The following is a 20296-nucleotide window of genomic DNA, read 5'->3' as shown; positions in this document are numbered from 1 at the left end:
CAGGCAAATGTCTAGGATTCATCCCGCTAAATGGGCACTATTAAGTGGAGAATGTATTGTGTGTTGCACCCCTGTGTTGGTACAAGGAGTGGCTCCAGGTTTGTGGGCAGTCATTGTCATCAATGTTGGTACTCAGAGAACCATAGTGTTGGCTTGGGTTGGTCATATAAACCATGGGTAGTGGCCCGCAGGAGGCATGGGGTTCAGAGGATGGGAATGTTGGAGGCGGTGAGGATTGTGGTAGTTGTATACATAGTGACAATCCTGTTCCAGTGCTCCAGGGAGGGGTGCTCCCTTTCTTCCTCTTAGGTGACACGCTGGTGATGGTCTCTTGCCTGATGGCGGTTGGGGTGCCCTTGGTGGGACGGGTTTTGGGGTGCAAGGCAGGGGCCCTTTGGAGTGCGAGATGAAATAATACCACTGCCGCCTCTGGTGAGACGGTTCAATAATAATAAGACTGGATTTAGGTGGAAACAAGTGAACTGTCCTTTACTGAAGTAACTCAGATGGCATCTACAGGCACTTACAGTGCTCTAACTGCGTCTGATAGCCTGGTAGTGCTAAACTGCTTCTGATCCTGTCCTATTTCCAGCCTGGCAGTGCCTGCTGCTTCTAGTCTTGTCTGTTCCGCTGGTGCTTGCACCAGCATGGTTCTTTTTCTAAGAACTGGAACTTAAGGAAACACAGGACATGGATGACAACAAGACAAACGGGAACCAGCACAGAAGCAGATGCCTGGACCCCATGTGGAATGGAAGCATGGCGGTCTCAGGCAGAGTTGCACACAGACTAGAGATCCTCCCTCCGGAGAATCCAGCCACCCTCTCCCGAAGGCAGGACAAACACAGGAACAGAAGCAGTAAGGGCTCTTTCACACAAGCGGATGCCGTGCGTGGAATCCGCTGCGTGAAAGAATGCCAAACCCTGCTCCGGACAGCAGAGACACGGAGCATTAACCTGACTGATAATTCTCTGTGCCTCTCTGTGACCTTCTTACTACACAGTAGTTGTCACCGTGATTTTGTAGTAAAATGATTACAGAGAGGCATGGAGCATTATCAGTCATGTTTATGCTCTGCTGTCCGGAGCGGGGCTTGGCACTCTTTAACGCAGCGGATTCCACACACGGCATCCGCTCGTTTGAAAGAGCCCTAAGGCACTGCAGGACAGACAAGGAACAGACTAGATCAGAAGCAGTAGGCACTGCCAGGCTGGACATAGGACAGGATCAGAAGCAGTTTAGCACTGCCAGGCTATGTCGCGAGACTTCGAAGCAATAACTTTGGCTCATTGGAGCCAATAGCTTCTGCTCCATACAGTATTGGAACAAAGTTTTATGCGAATCGACTTCGGATGTTTTCTCCGAAGTCGATTTGCTCATCCCTAATTCTGACTGTCACGGAGATTTTTAGTCAAGTATTTCTATAGTGTAGAAACTACACTGTAACACAGAGCATGTGGCTGGAGCTGTGGCTGGAGCACCCCGGATTTCCTGGGGTCCGTCCACCACCAAGCGCTGCTCTCCGTTGCTCCCATAGAAGTTAATGGGAGCGCACGAGCAACCCCTGCTCCCATTCACTTCAATGGTGCAGACGGAAATAGCCAAGCCAGCGCTCGGCTATTTTCGGCTGCCCCATTGAAATGAATGGAGGGTGGCTACGCATGCGCAGTGCGCCCTCTGTTCATTTCCCCACTCCGTTCTCATTGTAGTTGCGGGTCCCAGAGGTGAGACCCGCATCTATCAGACAATGGGGGAATATCCTAGCGATATGCCCCCATTGTCTGAGATGGAAAAACCCCTTTAAGTTCCTAAGCTCCCCGTAGTGGTGGCACTTCTAGAGTCTGAACCAATGATAATGCAGGAGGTGTGTCTCAGACCACCTCAGACTCCCTCTAGGCACTGTAGCTAAAGAGCAGTCATGGATCACTGCTGTTCCCTAATGGAACCAAGCAAGAACCAGCCAAAAAAAAACAAAACAGGTCATCATCCTCTAACATTATTTTAAACCCTGTCTGGAAAGTCGTTTAAAGGGGTTTTCAAGTTGTCTGCAAAATCCTTTACAATAATCATTTTTGAAGGTAGCTGTAGCTTTGTAATGTATTTCTGTTACCTTTATTGTTCCTATCTTCCCTTCTGGGTTGTGGTCACATGTCCATGCAGCTCTGTCTTATTTCCTGTGATGTTATGTCCATCGGTGGGGCAGTGACTATGTAACTGGCTATGTAACTGGCTGGGTGGGAGGAGCTATGATCGGGGTGTTAGGGGCGGGGCTGGAGCTCTGACAGAGAAAGGAGAAGTGCATCATGGGTTTGGTTGGATACAAGGAAGTGCTACATACAGGATGGAGACAAACCCGAGGGATTGGTTTACATGGTAAAAATGAGTCAGTAAAGTAATTAAAAAACAAAAAGCATGGGGAAGATGTATAAGAGGTAAGCAACTGCGTCTGATATCTGATAAATACCATAGTAATCCCAGAAAAGCTCCTTTTAAGGAAAGGGAGTAAGTGTCAACCAAAAAAAAAAAAAAAAAAAACTAAATATATAAACATATAAAAATATATAAACTACTTTTATAAAAACATTTAAAAATGTAATTTGGACTTTAATGAAATAAGAAAAAAAGCAAAATATTTACCGGTAAGATATAGATTACATTTTCTAAATAAAGGTAATAAAGAGAGTGAGTGTCAACCCCAAAAAATAAAAATAAATATATAAACATATAAAAACATATAAACTGCATGAAAAAACCTATAAAAATGTCATTTGCACTTTAACCCCTTAGGGACTCATGACGTACCGGTACGGCATGCTTCCCGAGTCCTTAAGAACCCATGATGTACCGGTACGTCATGGGTTTAAACCGCGATTGCGGTGCGGCGGGGGTTAATCGGAACAGGATGCCCGCTGAAATCATTCAGCGGGCATCCTGTCACAACGCGGGGGGGTCATGTGACCCCTGTATCGGCGATCGCCGCAAACCGCAGGTCAATTCAGACCTGCGGTTTGCGGCTTTACCTGCGGTTGCGGCGGCTGTGCGGCGGTGCCATCGGGTCCCCATGCGGCTGTGGGGGGGGACCCGATGGCATGGAAGGCAGCGCGATGTCTAAGGAAGGCATCGCGCTGCCTTCTGGTGAAGAGCCTGTGAGATCCAGCCCCCTGGATCTCACAGGCCCCGGAAGCTGTATGAGTAATACACACAGTATTACTCATACAGCCAATGCATTCCAATACAGAAGTATACAGTTATTGTAAAGGAATATAACCCCCAAAGTTCAAGTCCCAAAGTGGGACAAAAAAAAAAAGTGAAAAAAAAATTTGAAAAAATAAAGTTTTCCCCCCCAAAAATTAAAAGTTTCAAGTAAAAATAAACAAAAACGTAATTTTCCCCAAATAAAGTAAAAAAAAATTGGTAAAAGATACGGGAAAAAAAAAAGTATACATATTAGGTATCTCCGCGTCCGCATCGACCGTCTCTATAAACATATCACATGACCTAACCCCTCAGATGAACACCAGAAAAAATATAAAATAAAAACTGTGCTAAATAAAAAAAAAATTGTCACCTTACATCACAAAAAGTACAACAGCAAGCGATCAAAAAGGCGTTTGCCCACCAAAATAGTACCAATCTAACCGTCACCTCATCCCGCAAAAAATGAGCCCCTACATGAGACAATCGCCCAAAAAATAAAAAAAATATGGCTCAGAATATGGAGACACTAAAACATATTTTTTTTGTTTCAAAAATTATATTATTGTGTAAAACTTACATAAATAAAATAAAAGTATACATATTAGGTATCGCCGCGTCCGTATCGACCGGCTCTATAAAAATATCACATGACCTAACCCCTCAGATGAACACTGTAAAAAATGTAAAATAAAAACTTTGCTAAATAAACCATTTTTTGTCACCTTACATCACAAAAAGTGTAATAGCAAGCGATCAAAAAGTCACACGCACCCCAAAATAGTGCCAATAAAACCGTCATCTCATCCCGGAAAAATCATACCCTGCCCAATGTAATCGCCCAAAAACTGAAAAAATTATGGCTCTCAGACTATGGAAACGCTAAAACATGATTTTTTTTGCTTCAAAAATTAAATCATTGTGTAAAACTTACATAAATAAATAAAAAGTATACATATTAGGTATCGCCGCGTCTGTATCAACCGGCTCTATAAAAATATCACATGACCTAACCCCTCAGATGAACACTGTAAAAAATTTTAAATAAAAACTGTGCTAAATTAACCATTTTCTGTCACCTTACATCACAAAAAGTATAATAGCAAGCGATCAAAAAGTCACACGCACCCCAAAATAGTGCCAATAAAACTGTCATCTCAGCCCGCAAAAATCATGCCCTACCCAAGGTAATCGCCCAAAAACTGAAAAAATTATGGCTCTCAGACTATGAAAGCACTAAAACATGATTTTTTTTGCTTAAAAAATTAAATCATTGTGTAAAACTTACATAAATAAAAATAAAAGTATACATATTAGGTATCGCCGCATCCGTATCGACCGGCTCTATAAAAATATCACATGATCTAACCTGTCAGATGAATTTTGTAAATAACAAAAAATAAAAACGGTGCCAAAACAGCTATTTCTTGTTATCTTGCCTCACAAAAAGTGTAATATAGAGCAACCAAAAATCATATGTACCCTAAACTAGTACCAACAATACTGCCACCCTATCCCGTAGTTTGTAAAATGGGGCCACTATTTTGGAGTTTCTACTCTAGGGGTGCATCAGGGGGGCTTCAAATGGGACATGGTGTCAAAAAAACCAGTCCAGCAAAACCTGCCTTCCAAAAACCGTATGGCATTCCTTTCCTTCTGCGCCCTGCCGTGTGCCCGTACAGCAGTTTACGACCACATATGGGGTGTTTCTGTAAACTACAGAATCAGGGCCATAAATATTGAGTTTGGTTTGGCTGTTAACCCTCGCTTTGTAACTGGAAAAAAATTATTAAAATGGAAAATCTGCCAAAAAAGTGAAATTTTGAAATTGTATCTCTATTTTCCATTAATTCTTGTGGAACACCTAAAGGGTTAACAAAGTTTGTAAAATCAGTTTTGAATACCTTGAGGGGTGTAGTTTATAGAATGGGGTCATTTTTGGGTGGTTTCTATTATGTAAGCCTCGCAAAGTGACTTCAGACCTGAACTGGTCCCTAAAAATGGTTTTTGAAAATTTCTGAAAAATTTCAAGATTTGCTTCTAAACTTCTAAGCCTTGTAACATCCCCAAAAAATAAAATATCATTCCCAAAATGATCCAAACATGAAGTAGACATATGGAGAATGTAAAGTAAAAACTATTTTGGGAGGTATTACTATGTATTATTGAAGTAGAGAAATTGAAATTTTTTACAAATTTTTGGTAAATTTGGTAGTTATTTATAAATAAAAATGAATTTTTTTTTACTTCATTTTACCAGTGTCATGAAGTACAATATGTGACGAAAAAACAATCTCAGAATGGCCTGGATAAGTCAAAGCATTTTAAAGTTATCAGCACTTAAAGTGACACTGGTCAGATTTGCAAAAAATGGCCTGGTCCTTAAGGTGAAATAGGGCTGAGTCCTTAAGGGGTTAATGAAATGAGAACCAAAGCAAAATATATACCGGTAATATATAAATTGTATTTTGGAAAAATAATAGTTTGGTCCGGACGAAAACATATTGGTCTTGTCGGGGTTAACAGATCTTATCCTAAGACAGGGATCGCTCTTAAATCCGCCTTGGCCTGTTGTGTGCACGGGGTTGCATTATTTTTTACGGCTTCATTCATTGTTTTATGTGGGGCTATCAGTAAGTGCAGGGCTGTGCAGGAGAAGCCAGTGTTTATTCTAGTAAATGAAGATGCCAAATAAAGGTTAAAATTACTCACCCAGAGGATGCGGGCGAGCGTGTGTAAGTCAGCGGCTGACACATTCTATTTGTGGGCATGTAGGGGGAGCGTGACATATCCCTCTGTACTAAGTGTAAAGATTGAGCTGTACTCATTTCATGACTCATGAATCAGTCTCTTTTACAGCAGCTCAGTTATGAAAGGCTTTTCTACCAGATATACCTAGCTGGAATAATGAAAGGAGCCCACGGCGAGGGAGGAAGAGCGCACTGCAACTGGCATTGGGGCACTATCAGGCGAAAGAATGGCAGGTGGGGAGGGAGGTTAAAAATGGGACGCAAAACTATATACCCCTTTTAAGAGTAGCAAATTCGGCTAGGTGGTTTACATTACAAATGGGCCGTATAACAAGAATCAAAATTGGCCCCTGTTATTGCATTGGGCTTTGCCACACAGGACAGTGGGGCTTCGAGCTAGTTTATGGTTTCTGTGATCCCTGGGCCATATCCGAAAGGCATTTCTTATAGAGAGGGGATTCATGCCACTAAGCAACAAAAGGCCTGGGCCCCTTCTGTCCAAGGGCCCCATAGCAGCCACATGGTCTGCCTCCACCCTCCCATGATTCATACATCCCTGTTGTTTTGTCTTCATACACATTCACACAGTGTGCAGTCTGACATTCAGCATAAACCTTTTCTGTATTCCAAATAAGAGGACTGTTCTTTGTAGTCTAACTTGTTTATTGGCAAAACAGGAGTATTTGAGTGTGGTAAAACTACAAGAATACAACTAGCATGTATAAGTATTAAACATAGAATTTCATGTACTGTAACATTTGCATAACACTGAAACACATGGTAAAATTGCTGCCTATACAAAGATTACATGTCTAGCTAACAGAATGAACACCCGGAGTGACAATTATAACCACCGTGTTTCCCCGAAAATAAGACATCCCCCGAAAATAAGACCTACTTCCAGTTTTGCCTCTCGCTGTAATATAAGTAATATAAGGCATCCCCCCGAAAATAAGACCTCCCCGATAATAAGGCCTCCCCGATAATAAGGCCCCCCCCCCGAATATAAGGCCCCCGAAGCTACTGTAAGGCATCTGACTCCTTTGGACCATAGCAGCGGGCGCTGCCGCGCAGCTCACTGATTGGCCGCAGCGCAGCCAGAGCTGTTCAGGCAGTGCGAGGTCTCTTTAAATCAGAGAGCCCGCACCACTGCCAGGACAAGCTGCCGCCTGCTGCTCGCTCTGCCCTGACGGAGTCTGGCTGACTCACAATTAGACAGTAAGTGAGTCGCACAGGGCAGGAGTCGGGCACATTGTGTGGAATCTGGCGGGCACGGACACACAGGGGTGACTGAGGTAGGAAGGGTGAAATGTCTGATAAAGTAGTGGGGGATGTCTGGTGAAGGTGGGAGGGGGGAGAGACTAAATAATCCACTGTCCGCTGGCACAGAGGGGGGAATCAAAATGACACAGGAGGATCAGAAGGGGGTACTAAAATGGTAATCCCCCCCCCTGATTCTCCAGTGCCATTTTGATTCCCCCTTCTGATCCCCCTGTGTCATTTTGATTCCCCCCTCTGATCCCCCTGTGTCATGGAAAAATAAGACATCCCTGAAAATAAGACCTAGCGCATCTTTGGGAGTAAAAATTAATATAAGACACTGTCTTATTTTTGGGGAAACAGAGTAACTAAACAGCTCTGCATAACATAATGTCCCTGAAACAAGCTAGATCTCTCCAAGGATGGTTGAATTTAAGAATAAGATATGCAGAAGGACAGGTCTGCTGGTGTGTCCTTGATGACTGGGGGTTTCTCTTTCCCAGGATACATTATACTCCCACAATGCTTTGCACCTCCCACAATACAATAATTTTTATTAACAGAAAAACAAAGTGTAGTACATTTTTAACACCACTAGATGGTGCCATTACCACATTAATAACTGCATAACTACAGTAACTCTAACAGAATGAATTAGAAATTATCCAGAACCTCTGCTGGGGCAGAACACCTGTAATAACTAAACCCTATTCCCATCTGCACGGCCAGATTAATGGTACCTGGAGTATGGCGCAGTCCATTCATTGGGGGCCCCCTAACTAACGCAAAGTCCTCCTCCACCACATACTGGAGGACATTTAGTAAGACTAATACACTAATTGCCGAAAGGAATTTCTTTTGCATCCAGCATAACGGAAACCAGACGGATCCGTTATGCTTGCCCAAAGATCTCTATTATGAGATCTTTGGGCAAACGGAGTGCCTCTAAACGGAGTGCCTCTAAAGGTTTCCATTTGGAATACTGTCTTAAGAATTCTGTTATTTTCCGTCATAACCATGTTATGATGGAAAACAATAACGGAATTCATAACACTGATGTGAACCCGCCCTAACAGATGACGTCTTCTACATCCAGACCACTATGATGACATCTTCTGGCCACCATTCGTCTCTGCAGATTTTGCAGAGAAAATGTTAGCTTCTCGCTTTACCAACACATAAGCACCCTGTACACTAAGACAGACTCCGCTTACTGCCATACACATGGCCATAAATATAATAGCAGCATACACTCTGCCGCTGAATACATGCATGTCACATACTATGAACCCTGAAAATAAAGTGCCACACACTCTGTTCCCTCTGTATATAGTGCCACACAGTGCTCCTAATGGTAGTTCCACATGCTCTGTGCCCCCTGTACACAGTTCCACACACTCTGTGAAACCCATATATAGTGCCTTGTGCTCTGTGCGCTCTGTATATATTGCCACACATAGTGCTCCTAATGGTAGTTCCACATGCTATGTGCCCCCTGCAGTGGCGTGCCTGGGGGGCCGGTCCGCCCTGGGTGCCGGCTCTCAGGGGGGTGCCAGAAGCAATGAGTGCTTCCATCAATACAGATGGAAGCGATCATTGCTGGAGCACTGACGCCCACATACTGTGGCAGGGCACGGGAGCACATAGTTCCCTCCCCCGCCGCCAATCACCGCCATAGGCTTCAGGCCTACTAGGCCTGAGGCCTATGCGGTAGTGAAATCCCGACGCAGGCGTGCGTGATGACGTTATCGCGCACGCCTATGTCGGGACGCAGCACAGTGAAGTATGCGCAGCTACCATCGTGCGCCTAGACATAGGTGAGTATTTAGCTTTTATTTTTATTTTATTATTTTTTTATTTTATGTGCCAACTTTAGGGGACATGGGGGGGACAGTACATCGGGTGGACAGTATGGGGGCAAATTACTATTTGGGGGAAAATGGTGGGATACTGTGTGGGGGGAAATTTTTATGGGAGGGATTACTACAGTATGTGGGGGCAGATTACTATATGGGGCAATGTGGAGGAAACTACTGTGTGGGAGAAATTACTGTATGGGGGGCAGTGTGTGGGAAATTACTGTATGGAGGCAAGGTTAGGGAAATTACTGTATGGGGGCAGTGTAGGGGAAACTACTGTGTGGGGGGCAGTGTGGAGGAAATTACTGTATGGGGGCAGTGTGGGGGAAATTACTATACGGGGGCAGCGTGGGGAGTGTTGCTATTGGGGAGGCACTGTGGGGGCAATTCTTTTATTTTTGGGGACACTATACAGGGATTATTACCTGGAGCACAATATAGGGTGTTACTATTATTATTACTGGGGGCACTCTAGGGGACATTATAGCTGCTGTAGACACTATAGAGACCTTTGGGGTAATTTATTAAACTGATGTAAAGTAGAACTGGCTTAGTTGCCTATAGCAACCAATCAGATTCCACCTTTCATTTTTGACAGCTCTTTTGGAAATCCAGTTCTACTTTACACCAGTTTGATAAATGACCCCAATTATGTCTACTGCGGTCACTATTTTTTCAGCAGTATAGTTCCTGGGGCATTGGGGGGCACAACGGGCACAGTATTGGGGGTGGCAGCAGTATGACATTGTCGGGACACCAGGATGGGGAGGTTGATGGAAAAACTGAGAAATCTAACGTGTCTGTGTTACAAACTCTGTAGAGACGAGATGCGGCTGAAAGAATTTGTCATGGCGGTCTAATGGAGGAGAAGAGGAAAGAGAAGGTCTACATGACAGTCCGGCATTCAGACTCCCTGTCCTCCGTCTGGCGTAGGGCCTGGATGGACACAAGGATGTCCTTTTGAACAGCTCACTCTCAGACAGCAGCACTGTGCTGTCTTAGTGTGAGCTGGAGGAAGAAAGTCACCATCCCTCTCACCCCTGCAGCTGACAGAAGTTGATTTTTAACTTTATTTTTTCAATCCCTGTCAGCTGAGGAGTGGGAGGGGTGTGGCCTAACCATATCGGGGCGTGGCTTAGCGGAACCTAGAAGTTGATTTTTAACTTCATTTTTTTAATCCCTGTCAGCTGAGGATTGGGAGGGGCGTGGCCTAACCTGATCAGGGGCGTGGTTTAGCGGGACCTGTGGCAGGGTTTTACGTTCGTCTTTTGAGGGTGGACACATTGTGGCAGGGGGCGTGTCTGGGCTCCTTCCTGCAAGAGTGACGCCCCTCTGGGCACATTACTGGCTCATTTGCATACCAAATAAACTGGTTTTGCAGAGGATAAAAATATCTATTGCTGGAACAAAGGCACATCTTGAAATAAGGTACTAAGTGCTATTAGGCCATGGCTTTACTTCAATAGCGATTATCCTGGTGACAGATTTCCTTTAAAGCTCTCCTACAGCAGTAAAGAAAAATGGTTGGGTTGTTATAAAAACCTGGAGTAAAACTGTGTATGAGGAGGCTAACGGTCTGCAAGCTTCTATTGGCTGATAAGGGTCATATGACCAAGCTTCTATTGGCTAATGCATTTTTTGGGAATATCTCAGGAACGGTACGTCCTAAAGAGCTGAGACCTGGTCTAAAACCTTCCCGGACACCTGATGTACCTGTGTGCCAAATTTTGTGGTTGTAAATGCGACTGTGCGGATTCCTTTAGCGGACATACACGCATACACTCAGCTTTATATATTAGATTTTCCTCTTACATGTGCTTCTTTATTTACAGGACCTCATATGTGCCCCCATTATGTATAGCGCCTCTTATACAGTATGTGCCCCCTTTATGTATATATAGTGCCTCTTATATGTGCAACGTGCCACCCCCCAGGGCCGATTGTGTCCCAAGTTTTTAGGAATGTCGAGTGGTGATATGGCCTGAACAGTTTGTGTGTCTCCTACCTGCATAACGTCGTTCCCCAGGGTTAGGCTCTGTAGCAATAAAGAAGTGAGTTGTAGTTTGTGTAGAATAATCAGAGTCCAGACTTTATAAAGTTCAACAGTTTTACTTGAATAAACTTTTATCCATACAGTATATAGTCTTTCTCTTGCACCAGCAGGTTTTGGGGTAAACTGGCCGGTGAGCTCAGACACTTTGCTTTTCCTTTCTCTGCTGTGCTTATCTCTGGCTTTGGTCTGGTTACTGGACTTTATGAAAGTTCTGGTACCTTTGAGTGGGGTCTCCTTGGCTGTTGACCCCCTCGTAATACTCTGTCTATAAACTGTAAGTAGTCAAGGTGCTCTATGAGCTGCTTCCCTTTGGAGAATCCTGCTGCGGGGGAAGGGGGGGGGGCGCATTCCCCTCACTGCGCCATCTCTGGTCTTTCCAGATCCACATTCAACTCTAGACTAACCATAGCTTCCTGCAAACCCTACCTTTGTAGGAAACAGGACTAGCCCACTTCTGCCATAAGGGGGAGAATGGAATGGTAAGTTCAATTCTATTTAAAGATCTCTCTCTCTGCCAGATACACTGCCACCTGCTGGACAACCAGGTACATTACATGTAATAAAATACATAAGTTACATAGCAATGTTATTAAGGTCTCATTCAGGCACTGTGTGCTGTCCGCATCCGTAGTTCCGTTCTGCAGCCCCGCAGTACACTGCTGTATATACTATATATCTGTACATAATGCATCTATTATACCTTACATACCCACTGCATCTAATATACCTCATGCCTAACTTATCAGTAGTGTTGGGCGCGAATATTCAAATAGCAAATATTAATCGTGAATATCTACACTTCGAGAATTCGTGAATATTTAGAATATAGTGATATATATTCGTATTTTCGAATATTCTAGATTTTTTTCCATCTGAAACCATGATCGCTCCCTGCTTCTTGCTTGTGGGCCAATGAGAAGGCTGCAATGTCTTTGTCTGAGCTTAGCAACATCCCTAGCAACCAATAGGAAAGTTGCCTACCCCCTACTATATAAGAACCTCCCCAGCAGCCATTTTCTACAGTTTTTTTAAAGTTCTGAGAGAGAGAGAGCAGTGTCATTGCTGTGCTCTGTGCTTTCCACACTACATTAGATAGTTAGTTAGCTTATATATATAATACAGATAGTGGGAGATAGTCAATGTAGGTTATATCCTGATATAGTGTAGATGATAGGTTCCAGTGCAAGGTGTTAGGTAGTGTGATAGGGATTACCGTTTCTCTGCTGTCCATACATACATGCTACAGACATAGTGCACCAATCAGTAATTTGTAGTCAGACCTGCTAAAATGTGAAGTTTCACGTATTGCGCCAAAATAAGCGTATCATTAATTGCCGATTAGCGCAATCGCGAATATATTGGATCAATTTCTCTGCATATAAAGCCATTTTTAATGTTCTGCCATGCCAACCATTTTTTCCAGTCTCAGGAAACTTCTAGCAGCTTGGAAAATGTAGCAAAAGTGACCCACGCCTGTATTGCGTGCGTTTTACGCAAATATTACATTGCCGATTTTCACAATCAAGAAAATAATAGCGAATTCGTGAATATATGACGAATATTTTACAAAATATTCACGAAATATCGCGAGTTCGAATATTGCCCCTGCCGCTCATCACTACTTATCAGTACATTGCTGTGTATACCATATGTCTGTACAGACTGCATCTATTATTCCTCGTACCTCACATATTAGCACACTGTGGTTAGGGATGAGCAAATCGACTTCAGATGAAAGCGCTCCGTACAGTATTAGAATGTATTGGCTCCGATGAGCCGGTTATTACTTTGGAACTGAACCCGAGTTCGGGAAATGTTTTTTTACAGTAGAAATTAATTTATGGAGTTATTGCGTGAAGTCTCGCGAGACTTCGCAAAGCTATAGCTTCGGCTCATCGGAGCCAATACATTCTAATACTGTACGGAGCGCTCGCTCCGTACAATATTCAAACAAAGCATTATGCGAATTGACTTTGGATGTTTCATCCGAAGTCGATTCGCTCCTCCCTATTCTTTAGCATTCTGATTAACTTGGTAACCACAAACAGCTGATCAACTGCATAGCCAATGCGGTCAACTGGTGGGCATGTTTTATGTGCGGTCGACCACATGTACAACAGGCGCAGTTTTCACAACTTGGAAAGTGGCAGGTCTGTTTCAGAAACCGATTTCCCCATTGACTTCTATTGGGAAATGAGATCCTGCGGTCAGCGTCAGACTGGGGTTCCTTGGGCCTACCAGAGGAAGTTACTATTGGGGGCCCAACCCCTATATCAGTGATGGCTAACCTCCGGCACTCCAGCTGTGGTGAAACTACGACTCCCAGGATGCTTCATTCATTTCTATGGACTTCTGAGAACAGCCAAGCAAGTGTGCATCTTGGGAGTTGTAGTTTTACCACAACTGGGGTGCCGGAGGTTAGCCATCACAGGTATAGATCATCAATAAAGTCTAACTGAACTGAAACTGAAGACATAGGAAGTCATTTATCAAACTGGTGTAAAGTAAAACTGGCTTAGTTGATCATAGCAACCAATCAGGTTCCACCTTTCATTTTCCAAAGCAGCTGTCCAAAATAAAAGGTGGAATCTGATTGGTCGCTATGGGCAACTAAGCCAGTTCTACTTTACACCAGTTTGATAAATGATCCCAATAGACCCTAGTGGACAGTGGTTAGATAAAAGGCAGCTCTTGGACCTTTGTGGCCAATTGTGGCTTCAGGGACCGGGACCACCAGAGGATCCTCTGGTACTCCGATGAGCCAGTCCGACCCTGGCTCCGGTTCCTGGTGGTCGTACCTTTACACTTGCTCATTTGTCCTGATTCCAACGCATCAACTTTAAGAACTGACCATTCCCCCATATATTCTACCCCTAGACAGGTGCCATCGTCACTCTATAATCCATCTTATTCGCCTCACCTGCTTCAACATTATGGCTGATATGGTGCATTTTCTATACGTTAACCCTTTCCACTCCGGTCCGATAGATTTGAACTGTAGCTTTTCCATTTCTGAAACAAAAGAAGCAGGGTTAACGTTGCCCAGATTACAGTCGGAACACGAGGAGCTTGGTCTATCAGGTGGGAGGTGAGGAGATGGCATAATGACCTATTAGTAAGAGGATGTATGGAGATGCAAATGTGCAGCGAGCCAGAACCAAAGAAAATAAATATGTGCGGATTAATAACAGACAAATAATAGGAGCTGAGGCCATACAGGAGACCGGCCGCCATCCAGAATAATAGGGGACCGTTCATGCGGAACACCTCTTAAGTAGTTTATAAGGGAGAAGGGCTTGTGGGGCTGAGGCATTCTCGGCACATGGCAGGACAAGGGCAGACATTACTGTGGTAAGAGGCAGGAGATACTATTGCAATATTACAGGAGATAATTGGCAGTCATTCTAATAGGGATAAGCGTGAATGGAAGCCTTAGGCACCGGAGGCGAGATGTTTTATGGAAGTATTATAATAAAAATAATTGTGGGCATGTCACAGAAAATATAAAGGAATGGGATTTTACATATAGAAAGTTCTGTACCTCCTGTTGTATACATTTTAGTGACATCTATAGGTCTGAACGTTGCCGGTAGTCAGGTATTTAGAGCCCCAGTCCACTGTAGTATCTGCATCCAAAGTACATTTTTAGAATCGCATCATGTTCCTGGTACTGTAACACCCCCTTAGTGGTTTCTTCAGGTTTTGGTACACCTGACGTCCTGCCTAGGAGACCACTACTTGAGTACATTTGACTGGTTGTACTGAAGTGGTCACAGGAAATTATGTCTGCTGTACGATAGACATTGACTGGGTTAGAGTTGCCATATTATAATAAATATGTTGGGTTTATAGTGTTTTTTTTGTGAAAATCATGGTAAAAAAAAACCCACAAAAAATGAACTGACATGGGTAAAAATGTGCCATGATTATAAGCGGGCAATACACATTAGATAAATGTTAGATGAACCCACTGATTTCAGCAGGACCGGACGACCATCTAATGTGTATGGAGGTCTACAGACCCTTCCCTGACAGCAGATTTTGGGGGTGATAAGGATTTGGCAACTGGAATTTAACATGCCTGACCCTTGGCCCATCTACCCATTTAGGCTGAGCCAAGTGGGCATACTGTATGTATGGATGGGTTGGAAGGGCTGAACCATGAGATCTAATGTGTATGGAGGGCCATAGGTGAGAGTTTCAGACAAACAAATAGCAATGTCTCTCAGTATCTTCCTCCTTCAACCTCCACTCTTGACTCTAGGGATCATGAACACAGGCAGTGCGTGCATGCCAACCTGCAGAATCTGGGAATGTCCTTGACTCTGTGCTGCAATCTCCCACCAGCGCCAATTCCACATTTTCCTGATGCTGCTGACGTTCCTAGGGCACTGTGGGCCAAACAAAAGAACTGTATCCAATGCGAATAGAAAGTACCTTGACATTGTTGGATTTTCTTTTTCTGCCAGCCAGTGAATTTACCAGCCTGGTGGCAACCATGGACATGGTACATAGACTTGCTTATGGTCCTTCTGCCCACTCAGGTTACAGGGTTTTTAACAGAAGTGATGTATGAGGTGCTATTCTGGCTGTCAGAAATGGTGGAAACCTTGGAAGAACCTCTGATGGAAGGCCCCAAAGCAAATGTGAACACAATCTAAAGGTGGCCATATATATTAGATGTATGTTGGCCGATCGTGCCGGCTTAGGCAGGATCAGGTTAACATCTAATGTGTATGGGGCTCCTCCTGGCTCTCCCTCAACAGAACATTCAGGGGAGAGAAGAGTCAGGCGTGTTGGACTTCAGCATGCCTCAACATTTTGTTCTTGGGGAGATAGGCCACCACCAAAGGTAGCTTTCTTTCTTCTCTGAGCTCAGCATGCATGTGTTTGAAGGGATTCGGGAAGACAATTGTTGGCCGAACAAATGTTTGATTGACAGTTTAGTCCAGTTAGAAGACCCAAACCCAATACTTTTCTCAGTAAATCAATTAATGGCCGGCTTTACATAAAAAAACATACAGGTGAAACCTGAAAAATTTGGATATCGTGCAAAGTTGATTTATTTCAGTAATGCAACTTAAAAGGTGAAACTAACATATGTGATAGACTCATTACATGCAAAGCGAGATATTTCAAGCCTTTATTTGTTATAATTTGGATGATTATGGCTTACAGCTTATGAAAACCCCAAAGTCACAATTTTGAGGTCCCCTTTGCTCAGGGGGTATGGATTAATTATGCAATTCCTTTTAATTAGCATTACAGATAATAAATGGACTTTTGCATTATTATGGATTGCAGGATAAAACTTACCAGGAAAGATTAAAGGACCTTAACATGTATAGCTTGGAAGAAAGACGAGACAGAGGGGATATGATAGAAACTTTTAAATACATAAAGGGAATCAACAAGGTAAAAGAGGAGAGAATATTTAAAAGAAGAAAAACTGCTACAAGAGGACATAGTTTTAAATTAGAGGGGCAAAGGTTTAAAAGTAATATCAGGAAGTATTACTTTACTGAGAGAGTAGTGGATGCATGGAATAGCCTTCCTGCAGAAGTGGTAGCTGCAAATACAGTGAAGGAGTTTAAGCATGCATGGGATAGGCATAAGGCCATCCTTCATATAAGATAGGGCCAGGGGCTATCCATAGTATTTAGTATATTGGGCAGACTGGATGGGCCAAATGGTTCTTATCTGCCGACATATTCTATGTTTCTATGTTTCTATTATATTCCAATTTTTCGAGTTTCACCTGTATATCAATTTCTTTTGCAATATATCCTACATGAACATACCAATGTCCTTATATACGTAATAAAACAATAATATAAAAAATCATTACACGTAAAACTACTAATATTAGAAAATGGTATACAGTCACGGTCCCTCTATCTGTTCCTATTGCGGAGCTCACGCACTGTTTCAGAACATTTGATATTCAATAGCGATATTAAAAGAGCCAGCAAAGCTTCCTGTTATTGCAATCTTGCCCAAGGTAACGTTCTAAGTTGTTATAATTGATAGAGATGTGTGAATATCTCTTTCATTTTTTATGTTACTAGATAGATTTTCTTATGTAGTTACTTTAAGCTGTTTCTTCCTTATCTAAGCAGTGCCTTCCCCTCCACCCTTTGCTCCGAGCTGCCTGTATCTCAGCAGTGTCTGCCTATAAAAAACACCTCCTTGAAGTGTCATATATGACGTAAGGGTACTTTCTCACTAGCGTTTTTCTTTTCCGGCACTAAGTTCCGTCAAAAGGGCTCAACGCCGGAAAAGAACTGATCAGTTTGGGGTACCTTGATTGCTTGGGGTACCTTGATGCTTCAAGTGGAAGCAGCTTCAACATAATAAAGTCTTGTTGTTGCCACTCAGTATTACAGTTCATATATACCGTGCTTGCTGTGCACCAAAATCAGGTGTAATATATTGTCTCTCTGCTTACCAGAATCCCGATATGCTGATTTGGTATTACTGTTAGCAGCTCATACATATGTGGTTTTCTCATATATAGCTGTTTGGCTTCCAGACCGCTGATTCACATGATCTATCCCCGCGCCAGTGCCGGCACTAACCTCTTAGCGCGGGGATAGTTGGGGGTATTAGGCTGCGTTCACACGGGCGAGATTTTCGCGCGGGTGCAATGCGGTAGGTGAACGCATTGCACCCGCACTGAATCCGGACCCATTCATTTCTATGGGGCTGTTCAGATGAGCGATGATTTTCACGCATCACTTGTGCGTTGCGTGAAAATCGCAGCATGCTCTATATTCTGCGTTTTTCACGCAACGCAGGCCCCATAGAAGTGAATGGGGTTGCGTGAAAATCGCAAGCATCCGCAAGCAAGTGCGGATGCGGTGCGATTTTCACGCATGGTTGCTAGGTGACAGTCTATTCACTGTATTATTTTCCCTTATAACATGGTTATAAGGGAAAATAATAGCATTCTAAATACAGAATGCTTAGTAAAATAGCGCTGGAGGGGTTAAAAAAAAGAAACAAATTAACTTACCTTCTCCTCTTGATGGCGTAATTCCCAGTCTCTTCTGATGAGCTGTCGGCTAAAGGACCTTTGGTGACGTCAGATCACATGCTCCAATCACATGGTCCATCACCGTGGTGATGTACCATGTGATTGGAGCTTGTGATCTGACGTCACCAAAGGTCCTTTAGCCGACAGCTCATCATTAAAGAAGTAAAGAAGAGACCGAGAACTACGCGGAGGAGGTGAGTTAATTTTTTTAATTTTTTTAACCCTCAATTGATCACCTACTATGCATTCTGTATTCAGAATGCTATTATTTTCCCTTATAACCATGTTATAAGGGAAAATAATACAATCTACAGAACACCGATCCCAAGCCCGAACTTCTGTGAAGAAGTTCGGGTCTGGGTACCACAGTCGGTTTTTTATCACGCGCGTGCAAAAAACATTGCACCCGCGTGATAAAAACTGAACATCGGAACGCAATTGCAGTCAAAACTGACTGCAATTGCATTCCTACTCGCGCGGGTTTGCCGCAACACACCGGGACGCATCCGGACACGCTCGTATGAACCCAGCCTTAAGACGCCAACTGTATTCCATGGCCACGTGTATTAAGCTAACAGTATTCAAACTGCAATTCTTATTTTGGCCACCAGATGGCAGGTCAGGATAAGAAATTAGCAAAAGTGAGCAAAATAAGCTAATAATAAATTCCTGATAAACCAAAAAAAATATGTAATAAGCTCATATATGAGGCACATAATGATCACAATTTTTTTTTTTTAAATGTTAAAAAATATATTAAAAATAAAAAATATATAAAAGTTTAAATCATCCCCCCTTTCCATATAATTAAAAAATAAATACCTAAAACACAATAAATATAAACATCATGGGTATCACTGCGACCAAAAATGCCCATACTATTAAAATAGAAATAAAAAATTCCAATACGGCAAATGGCGTAACAGAAAAAAGGGTCAAGATGCCCGATTTGCCATTTTTTCATTGCTTCTCTTACCCACAAAAAATTAATAAAATGTGATCAAAAAGTCACGCATACTCCAAAATGGTATCAATTAAAAGTGCACATTGTTCCACAAAAAATGAGCTCCTAAACAGCTCAGTAGACATAAGTATAAAAAAGTTATGGGGTTCAGAATATGGAAATATATAAAAAAAAATGTTCTCAAAGTTAAAATTTATTTTTACACTATTTAGACATAAAGAACCTATACATATTGGGTATCGTTGTAATCGTACTGACCCGGAGAATGAAGGGCATGGGTCAGTTTTGCCGTGAACAAAACCCGTAAAACGGTGGAGGGATTGCGTTTTTTTTCCAATTCCACCCTATTTAGAATTTTTTTTACCGCTTCCCACATTTTATGCCATAATTAAAAGTGCCGGGGATAGGGGGCACCCCTGGCGTGTACCTCTAAGTATCTGAATAGGGGTAGGATTCAGTGATGGGAGTTTAAGGTATGCAACTGGAGTTGAATAAAGAGCCCTAATTGCTTGTGCAAATGGACCTTTAATACCCATCGACTGGAGGACTGAGTGTAAGCCTTTTCTATATCAAGAGCCAGGACAGCTAATGGTGTATTTCCTTTATTCGCTACTTGAATGAGATTGAGGATTTTACGTATATTATCAGGGGCTTCCCTACCAGGGATAAACCCTACTTGATCTTTACCAATAAGATCAGGGAGCAAACTATTAAGCCTACGTGCAAGTATAGATGTGAGAATTTTTGTGTCCAAGTTCAATAAAAAAATTAGTCTATAGTTAGATGGAGATAAGTGATCTTTTTTGGGTTTGGGAATAACTGTTATGTTAGCTGCCCAAAAATCAGGATGTGGGGTATTACCTTGCATTATATGATTACAAAATTTAGTGATATGTGGAGTTAGGAGTGGGGCAAATTTTTTATAGTAAAGGGCTGAAAGTCCACCCGGGCCTGGTGCTTTGCCTAATTTCAGTGATTTAATTGAAGAATCAACCTCTTCACTAGTTACTGTTTTACCCAGATCACACACTGCCTCGGGGGAGACCTGTGGCAATCTAATTGAGGCCAAAAATTCGCTTAGATTCTGGCCTTGTGCGCTGCTCGGTTCAGCATACAATTTTTGGTAGAATGCTTGAAAGGTCTGATAAATGTTTTCGGGATTGGAGGAGATTTGGCCT

General features: G+C 42.8%; 1 protein-coding gene across 1 annotated transcript in view; it reads left to right on the top strand.

Annotated features, from left to right (window-relative positions):
* Window positions 1–20296, top strand: part of USH2A (usherin) — a 1179609-nt gene that overhangs the window by 1136624 nt on the left and 22689 nt on the right. The gene's annotated exons all lie outside the window — the stretch shown is intronic.

Source organism: Bufo bufo, chromosome 4 (assembly GCF_905171765.1).
Source record: "Bufo bufo chromosome 4, aBufBuf1.1, whole genome shotgun sequence".
NCBI lineage: Eukaryota > Metazoa > Chordata > Amphibia > Anura > Bufonidae > Bufo > Bufo bufo.
The sequence above is the reverse complement of the archived record's forward strand: the minus strand, read 5'-3'. Positions and strand labels throughout refer to the sequence as shown.